At 40.4% G+C, this 9,058-nt stretch overlaps 1 pseudogene; it reads right to left on the reverse strand.

Annotated features, from left to right (window-relative positions):
- Window positions 1-5,788: 5,788 nt before the first annotated feature.
- On the reverse strand, window positions 5,789-6,679 carry LOC101423954 (serine/threonine-protein phosphatase 2A catalytic subunit beta isoform pseudogene; annotated as a pseudogene).
- Between the last annotated feature and the right edge of the window lie 2,379 nt (window positions 6,680-9,058).

Below are 9,058 nucleotides of genomic sequence, written 5' to 3' on the forward strand. Positions count from 1 at the left end.
ACTTCTCTCACCAAAGTCTATTTTCACATGTTGGAACAAGATGGCTGCTGATGTCTGCTAGGGTTCAGGCTTCCTGGGTTCCTCTGGGCTCAGATCCTCAGTATTCTCCACAAGGTCAGCTGCAGACTATCAGGCAAATGGCTCTGTCTCTCTCCCTGGGGCTCCAGGTTCAGCATCAAACTCCAACATCAAAAACCCTCAACTCTGTCCTTTGCCATACCTTTTATCTGTGAGTCCCCACTCACCAAGAGGCGGGGACTCAACACTCTAAATATGTGGCCCAATCAAAGTCTAATCATAACTCAATCATGCCCAGGTACAAACCAGATTACAAATGTAATCCAATATCCATTTCTGGAATTCATAACCATATCAAACTGCTACACCTATTATCATATTTTCTTATTCTAATGGCATCCCTGCCCTATTTGCTGAGATGTGTCATTGATCAAAGAACATCATGTGATGCAAAAAAACTCTTCAGATCTGGGTTCATTTTTCACATTACAAATAAAGAAGTGCAGGGGGAAGGAGGTTCACAAAGCCCCCAAGTTTACATTATGAATCAGTGGCAAAGACAGGATCCAATCTAGAACTACCTGCTCCAAAGTCTGTGCTCTCTCCCTCACAACTTCTTTTTTTCTCTCTCTCTTTATTTTATTTTAAATGTTACATTAAAAAAATATAAGAGGTCCCCACATACCCCCCATCCCCCTCACCCCACTCCTCCTAAATCAACATCCTCTTTCATCATCATGGGACATTCATAGCATTTGGTGAATACATTTTGGAGCACTACCGCACCACATGGATAATGGTTTACATTGTGGTTTACACTCTCCCTCAGTCCACCCAGTGGGCCATGACAGGACATACATTGTCCAGTGTCTGTCCCTGCAATACCACCCAGGAGGCGGCAGACTTGGCCCAGTGGTTAGGGCGTCTGTCTACCACATGGGAGGCCCGTGGTTCAAACCTCGGGCCTCCTTGACCCGTGTGCAGCTGGCCCATGCCCAGTGCTGATCGCGCAAGGAGTGCCCTGCCACGAAGGGGTGTTCCTCGCATAGAGTGGCCCCACGCACAAGGAGTGCGCCCCGTAAGGAAAGCCACCCAGCGCGAAAGAAAGTGCAGCCTGCCCAGGAATGGCGCCGCACACATGGAGAACTGACACAACAAGATGATGCAACAACAACAACAACAACAACAACAACAAATACCACTCAGGACAACTCCAAGTCCTGAAAATGTCCCCACATCATATCTATTCTTCCCTCTCCCTAGCCTCAGCAGCTACTGTGGCCACTTTATCCACATCAATGCTGTAATTTCTTTCATTACTAATCACAATAGTTCCATAGTAGAATATCAGCAAGTCCACTCTAATCCATACTCTATTCCTCCATCCTGTGGATCCTGGGATGGTTATGTCCACTCCACCTCTATATCAAGAGGGAGCTTAGATTCCACATGGATGATGGATGCAATTCTCCTACTTGCAATTGTAGGTACTCTTGAGTCCCTGGTGTGGTGATATCAAGAGGGAGCTTAGATTCCACATGGATGATGGATGCAATTCTCCTACTTGCAGTTGTAGGTACTCTTGGGTCCCTGGTGTGGTGGTTGACATTCTTCATCTCCCTGTTCACTGGCCAGGCTAAGTCCAATAAACCAGAGGGTAGGAATTGCAAGTCTGCTGAGGCTCAGAGCCTGGCTGTCCCATGGACAGTCCAGACATTCAGGTCTCCTGAGTATATACCAACCACAGGTCCAGGAAAAGTGACAGCAAAGGCATGTGTAGAAAGGTCACACCTGCGTCCAACTCCATCATACTCAGGAACACAAACTCCAAAGACGGCCAGGTGACATGGCACTGAACTCCAGAGCATTCTGCCATGACCCTAGAACTGGGGGTCTCTGTAGCTCTCAGGAGAATCAGTACCTGGGGTTGTATCTATTTTGGCTGTCTCTGGGACCCTGCTGAGGCGTGTGTAAGCATGACCCCTCTTATGACCTCCTGACTCTTTTTTGGAGACTCACAGCCATATAAACTCATTTGTCCTTTCCATTTCCCCCTTTTATCCAATGTCAAAAGGCAGTTTTTTTTTAACACCTGATATTACATGAAGGCTGAGATATTCTGCTGGTCTGCATTTACCCTTTTATTCAAGGTGTTTTTCTAGTTACATCATCAGCTGGTGCTTAGTAGTAATCCCTTGGCATCAGGGAGGCTTGTCCCTGGGAGTCATGTCCCATGCTAGGGGGCAGGTAATGCATTTACATGCTGAGTTTGGTTTAGAGAGTGGCCACATTTGAGCAACATGGAGGCTCTCGGGAGGTAACTCTTAGGCACCCTGCAGCTCTAGGCCTAGTTCATATTTCAGGCACACAGGCTCATAAGCATTGTCATCAGTATCAAAGGCTCATTGTCAGACCATCCTTCTTTATTGGTCTTTGCAATTGCACTTGGGGGATTGTTGCTGTTCCATTGGGGAATGTGATAGAGTTCCCCTGGCTAGGAACTCAGCACTTCCTCAGTTGTCATTTTTATCTGTAACCACTATGAAAGTATCCTAATATTTTTATGTACCCTGTATACATGCCCTGGAGAACTCCCTCCCACCCATGTGCCCCCCATCAATATCACCCCACACCAGTGTTCCTCCTCAGCCATAGTTGAACCTTTCTGTGGTCCAAAACTTCTTCAAAAATGAAGCCTAATATATTGCCAAGTTCCGTTAATAGTAAAATGTAATATAGTGATGGGTTCAAACGTTAGATATAGAATACATACCAATTTAGAAAAATTAAATAAAGTAAAAATAAATTGAAGTATCAAAATGAAAAAACAAAAAAGCTTTGTTTTTGATGTTTTGCCTTTCATCACTGCAGTAGGTGTTGCCCTGTATGTACAGTGGCAAGGCAATTTCTTTAATTTCTTCCTCAGGGTCTACATCCTTTCCTCTTTTTTTTCTTTCTAATTATTAGTTTTGTCTTCACAAAAGTTTTAGATCACAGTAATTCACATATATAATATAGGGTTCTCCCACATATCCAACATCAAACATTTTGTCCCTTCCCCCAGCAATGATATTTTTACATGTTCATACTATATTTACTGCAGCTGATGTACAGATATTGAAACATAGCTTTCAACCAAGGTTCCATTTTGATTTACATTATGATTTATAGTTTAGACTATACAATTTTCTAAATTTTAAGTTCTTATGTTTTACATTAGGGTTTACATTTTAGCCTATAGACTTTTATACATTTTTGGTGTAGTTTAACATGTCCTATATCCATCATTGCATGATCTTGTGGAACACTTCCATTGCCCCACAGTTACCCTGATACCATCTATTCAGTACCAGTCTCCCCCTCCCCACAGTGCCCACAGTGATAATCAATCTTCATTACTTGAAGGACCATATTCACAGATACTTGCAACAATGTTGAGGGCTTGACATACTCGACTGCCCTAACCCATTGGGAGCCACCAGTTCTCTCGAGAGACACAATTCCCTCTGTTTGGGAATATCAGACCTGCCCAGGATGTAGGTATACCTTCACACTCATTACATGGATCTCCACCCAATGATATAACCCAGTATGACAAAATGAGCACTCACACACTCCCTAGAAGCCTGCCGTGTGTCAGATGTCCCCTCTTAAGCCTCTTAAACAGGGAAACTTCCTTATTATATTTTCTAACGAGTTTTCTCAACATTATAGTTTCAACCACATACCTGACAGTCTCCTATGTCCATATATTCCCCCACCTTCCCCCATAACATCTTTACTTCATAAAGTCCTTTTGGTATTGGGTACAAGAAGCTTATGGATTCCATTGCTCCTCTTTATGTTAAGCAAGAACCATCCTAGCATTCTTTGCACATATAACAATTCTATAGCTAAAAACATGTTATAAAAAACTATTGATGCTGCCCATGAGAATGGGGCTTAGCATGAAAATGGCTAAGCTCTTACAGCCAATATATGTTCCGTGTATGTATGCATTAGTGTGTCTATATTATACTCACATATGAACATGAGACCCTCAAAATCCTCTTTGACAAAAGTAACAAAATTCTTTCTATTAGTGAACATCTAGTAGGATATAGCTATTGCTTAAATATAAAAAATAAAACTCTAAAACCCAGCTATAGGAAAATGAGAGTTTTAGATGGTACTAACATATCGAATATTGGGACCAATTATTGTGCAATGATTTTATTAATTATTCCAAGGTCTCTTATTCAAATAGCAACTTGTCTAATATAATTAGACTGAACTCAAACACTACCATCATTGTCAATCAATATGTGACTAAGCTAGAAATCTATGTGGTAAACTCTAGCCAGAAAATTCCTCAAATGTATGCACAAGACATCTCCTACTGTATTTATGTTTTAAAATTTAGAAACTTATGCATTTCATTAAGCTATATATAAGAAATGCATAGCTTCTACTTTGGCATGAATCTTGTTGAAGAAAATGTCAGGGGCATCATACACAGAGAGGTTTAAAACAGCAAAAACTGAAAATACGTTTTTAGGAAAAAAAATTGCTCCCTGTGGCATAGATTTTTTTCCTCCCCATAACCAATTGTTATAATAAGATTCCCTTCAATTCTCCCAGCAACCCTGAAGGAATGAGATGAACTATCCAGTAGGGAGTGGAATGAAGAAAGATGAAATCACTCTTTGACTTCTGATATTCTATTTTTATGATGTTTCTTGCACTCACCATACTAGTTTGGCAAAACATTTGTCCATCAAGATTTTAACTATCCCCAGTTGCTGACATCCTTGAGAAAGTGAAGAAAATTATGAGTTTGGACACAATTCTGCAAAAAGTCCAAATTTCTACCCTGCCTCCCTAAATTCACAAGACATTTAATTAAAATGCTTTGTGGGCTGTTTCTAAATAAAGTCTTTAAAAACATCACCCATTAGCCACTGAACACAGGGTTGTAATAAACTCTTGTTTGTCAAAACATTTGTTACTATGTCTTTCATGTATCAACACTTTTGTAAAACTGCAATAAAATATTCCAAACCTTAAATCTGTATTTTTTCTTTTAAACCCTATGATGCTGAATTAATACAGAATTTTCAGGCAAATGGACACTAGCTTCACTTTTAGGAGCATTCCCTCTGTTTTGAACACATAGTGGTGTTGGATAAAATATAAAAGGAAAAATGGAAGAGATGTAGACATATGCTCAAAACAAAACAAGCATCCATGTAGACTAGGAACCAGGAACTGAACTGAATGTGCTGAAGACTTTGGAAGACCCAAGATTGAGCTGGAACTAGCAGAGAGAGCTGTGAGTTTGGTTTTGGTGGGGTAAATTGCTCCACAAAAGACGGGGATCAGAGTTAGTTCACTGCTGAAGCAGACAAAGGCTCCTGGGTTTCCTTTACCTTGAAAGACAATTCATAATTTCTGTGCAACTGCGGCTTGTAATAAGGGCTTCTATGGCATGATGGCCCTAAAGAAGTCGGAGGAACTGCATGAAACAAGCCTCCCAGTGGTTCAGTAACTGGACCTGCAGGACACCCAGTAGTACCTCTATGCACCGACTTGGTTCTGCACTGGAGCCCCAGGGAGGGGGTGGAAACAATGGACAAACGACTTGACAGCATAGGGTAAGTATACTGAGGAAGTAAATGCAAACCCAAAAACACTCTCCAAAAAAGAGCCTGCAGACCAGATACCCAGAATGCATAAAGAAATTGAAAGCCGAGAAAGACAGTTGGCAAAATCATCATCAATGAAGTATGGTTCAGATAAAATAAAAATAATAGGACATTCTGCAAAGAAGACTGCAAGTTGGTAAGCATGAGAAACCAGTAATGGGACCATTGGCATGGTTAAATATTTCATTAACGTTTGTGCAAATGTGTAGCCAGCACCAAAGGGAGAAACACTCCAGCCACCACAATCAGCTGGATCTGTCCAAAACAAATGACACATCGGACCCTCACGTGGAACTCTTTGTAATGATTCAGGGCTCTTATGCCATCCTGTGTAGCTATGGCTAGAGAGAGGTGACCGCGGAGGCAGAACATCTGTCCATTTACTAAGCTGTATGTGGAAGATAATCAAATAGATCTGTGAACCATTTCCAAATCTTAGCATTTCCATAAGACAAAAGAGCCACATACTTGGGTTATTTGTCAGCTTTCATGGTAACGCACTACGGATAACGCCCCTTTAATGCCACCAGAAAAGTCGCAGCATCCGCTGAACAATGACCTCTGTCAACATAGTCGCCCAAGAATAGATAGTTTGTGTGGTCATCCCCCCCACACACCCGGTTCTAAAGAGTTCCATAAGATCATGGAATTGACCATGAACATCTACACAGAAGGAAACAGGGCAACCAAACTTCTTGCATGTTCGTTTCTTTTGTTAACATTTCCTTAGCCCTTTCACACAGGGTGTGCACTTTGTTCTCCTTAGGCTGTTTACCTTTGTTTAGCTGCTGCACCCACTGGTCCAGCTCCTTGGAGAAGGCCTTGTAGTCCACGGCGGAGCGACCCCTTCCCGGCTCCTCACTCCTGTCGCCGCAGCCTCTCTGCACCCACCGTGTGCTGCTCCCACTGCGGCCGCCTCCAGCTCCCCGCGGTGCTTTAACGTGTTTTTTCAGGAAGCATGATTCTACCTGTGACATCCACACTCTGCGCTGTGCCTTCCCGGTCTGCAAACCCCATACATTCAGTCTCTTTTAAAAATGTTTCTTTTACTTCCTTGTTTACCTGAAACCTGGCTGTCCCCTTGGACACCTTTCTCCCTTCAACCCACTCGTGGGGTAGTGGAGGTTATTCTTTTTCTTAGACAATTTGGATCTCAGGGGTGACACTGAGAGATGCCAAGTTTTCACCTTTCTTTCTAAATGCTATTTCCAAACTTATTCTTTTTTTTTTTTTTTTTTCCTGGGGGAAAAAATCTTACCCTGCATCTTTGGGACTGAGACCACCTGACAAGAAAAACTTCCTTCTCTTCATTGCTGCCACCTGGTGCCATCCCTGCCCCTCTGCAAACCGGAGGATTAACTCCAGGCTCTTATCTTTATCATCTTCACCTCCACATTGACTTCTGTCATGATGCCTGGCAATTTAACAATCTCTCTGTCCAGATAATTAGATTATATTAAGTGGTGATGGTTAGTTGTTTTAGATGGATCATTCATGTGTTGGGAACTTGTTTTTAAAAAGAGACTATTTGTAACAGGCAATTTATGATATGTTTAATGGGTGTGAAGATGTGAAGTATGGATTTGCTTCAAAATAATTTGAAGAGGTGATTGTGTGAAGACACGTGGAGATAAAGACTGAGCAGGACTTAATAGTTGTTGAAGATGAGGGATGTATATATGGAGGTGTATTACATCTTTCTCTATTTTTGTATGTATTTAAAGTTTCCCATAATAAAAAGTTAAATGAATTTTATGTGACTGTCCCAGCCAACAGCCAACATCATAGCCTCTTAGGTCCTTGACTTCTATTCCACTCAAGTCGCCCATTGTCTTTCTGACAGAAATTACCACCTCCAAAATCCTCATTTCAGGTCCCTTGCTTTCACACTACTGCTGCCCATTTTTGAAGCACACTTATTCTAGTAAATCATAGTATTCTTAAGCTCATCAAGATCTCTAATTCATTTACCAGACAATCACTTTCTCACTTGTCCTCCAGCCTCTTTATTCACTTCTCTCATGATCTAGCTTAAAAGATGTCAAAAATTCTTGCAGTGACCTCAAATTCCTTGTGTTTCCTCTTTCCAAAATAACTAATTAACAATATTCCAACTCTGCCTGAAATCTACCATCTGCTTTCTTTGGACCTGTACTTGAACAACTAAACATTCATTATTAGAGAAAATTTACATAAACAGGCTGATGATTTCTCTTTAAATTCATGATTTAAAAATTCAAATGTAACTTGCTAATGTCCAGTAAATACTACCATTTTCCTAATAAATTTGCTTACTCACTGAGATGACTAGTTCATAGGCCTCTCCTCTTTGATCAAACCTCCCATACGCTCTTGTTCAATTTCAGCTGATGATCTCCCTCATGCATCACTGAAATGGCAAAGTCCATCTGAAAGAAATGTCTTCATCTTCTCATTACCACATCTTCAAACCTCCTACACCTGCATCTCCTTCTTCCCACCTGTTACTTCCTCCTACAAAGGATTTTTTAAAAATATGCTCAAAGCATTCTGCCTTCTTGAGGATTTAGCTCCTTTGAAGGACTCCTCTCTTGGCATTATTAATCTATCAGTTTACACTAAATCATTCCAATTAGCCTGGAAATGTGATCCAGGCTAGCATTTCTCAATCTGTAATATGTATATGAATCATCTGAGGATCTGTTTAAAAAGCAGGTTATGATTCAGTAGGTCTGGTTTGGAGCTTGCAATTCTGCATTTCTAGCGAGTCCAAGGTGATGCACGGGTCGTCTATGCACCACACTTTGAATAGCAAGGCTTTAGAACTTATTAGAAACCAGGTGAAAGACTTGAATAATAAGTAAATTTTGCAAGGTCACAGGAAACAATGTTAATAAATAAAAATCAATTACTTCTAAAGACTAGCAATGGGCAACTGGAAAATTAAGTTAAATATCATTTAACTAAGTATACCAAACATGATATAGATATAAATTGAACAAAGTATGTGCAAGATCTAGCTGTATACTGAAAACTACAAAATTTTGCTGGAAAAAATTAAAGAAGATATAAAAAAGTGGAGAGATATACCATGTCTTTGGAGTAAAAGACTGAATATTATTAAAATGACAAGTCTTTCCAAATTAATGTATAGATTCAAGGCAACTCTGATCAAAATTCCCACAGGTTTTTGTAGAAATTGATGAGCTGATTATGAAATTTATACAATAATGCAAAATACCTAGACTAGTCAAAACCATTTTGAAAAAGAACAAAATTGAAAGATTTACATACCTGATTTCCTGATTTAAAATAAGATACAGTAATCAAAACAGTATGATATGGGGTAAGAATCAATGGAATAAAATAGAGAGTCC

The sequence above is a fragment of the Dasypus novemcinctus genome, chromosome 4, assembly GCF_030445035.2.
Source record: "Dasypus novemcinctus isolate mDasNov1 chromosome 4, mDasNov1.1.hap2, whole genome shotgun sequence".
NCBI lineage: Eukaryota > Metazoa > Chordata > Mammalia > Cingulata > Dasypodidae > Dasypus > Dasypus novemcinctus.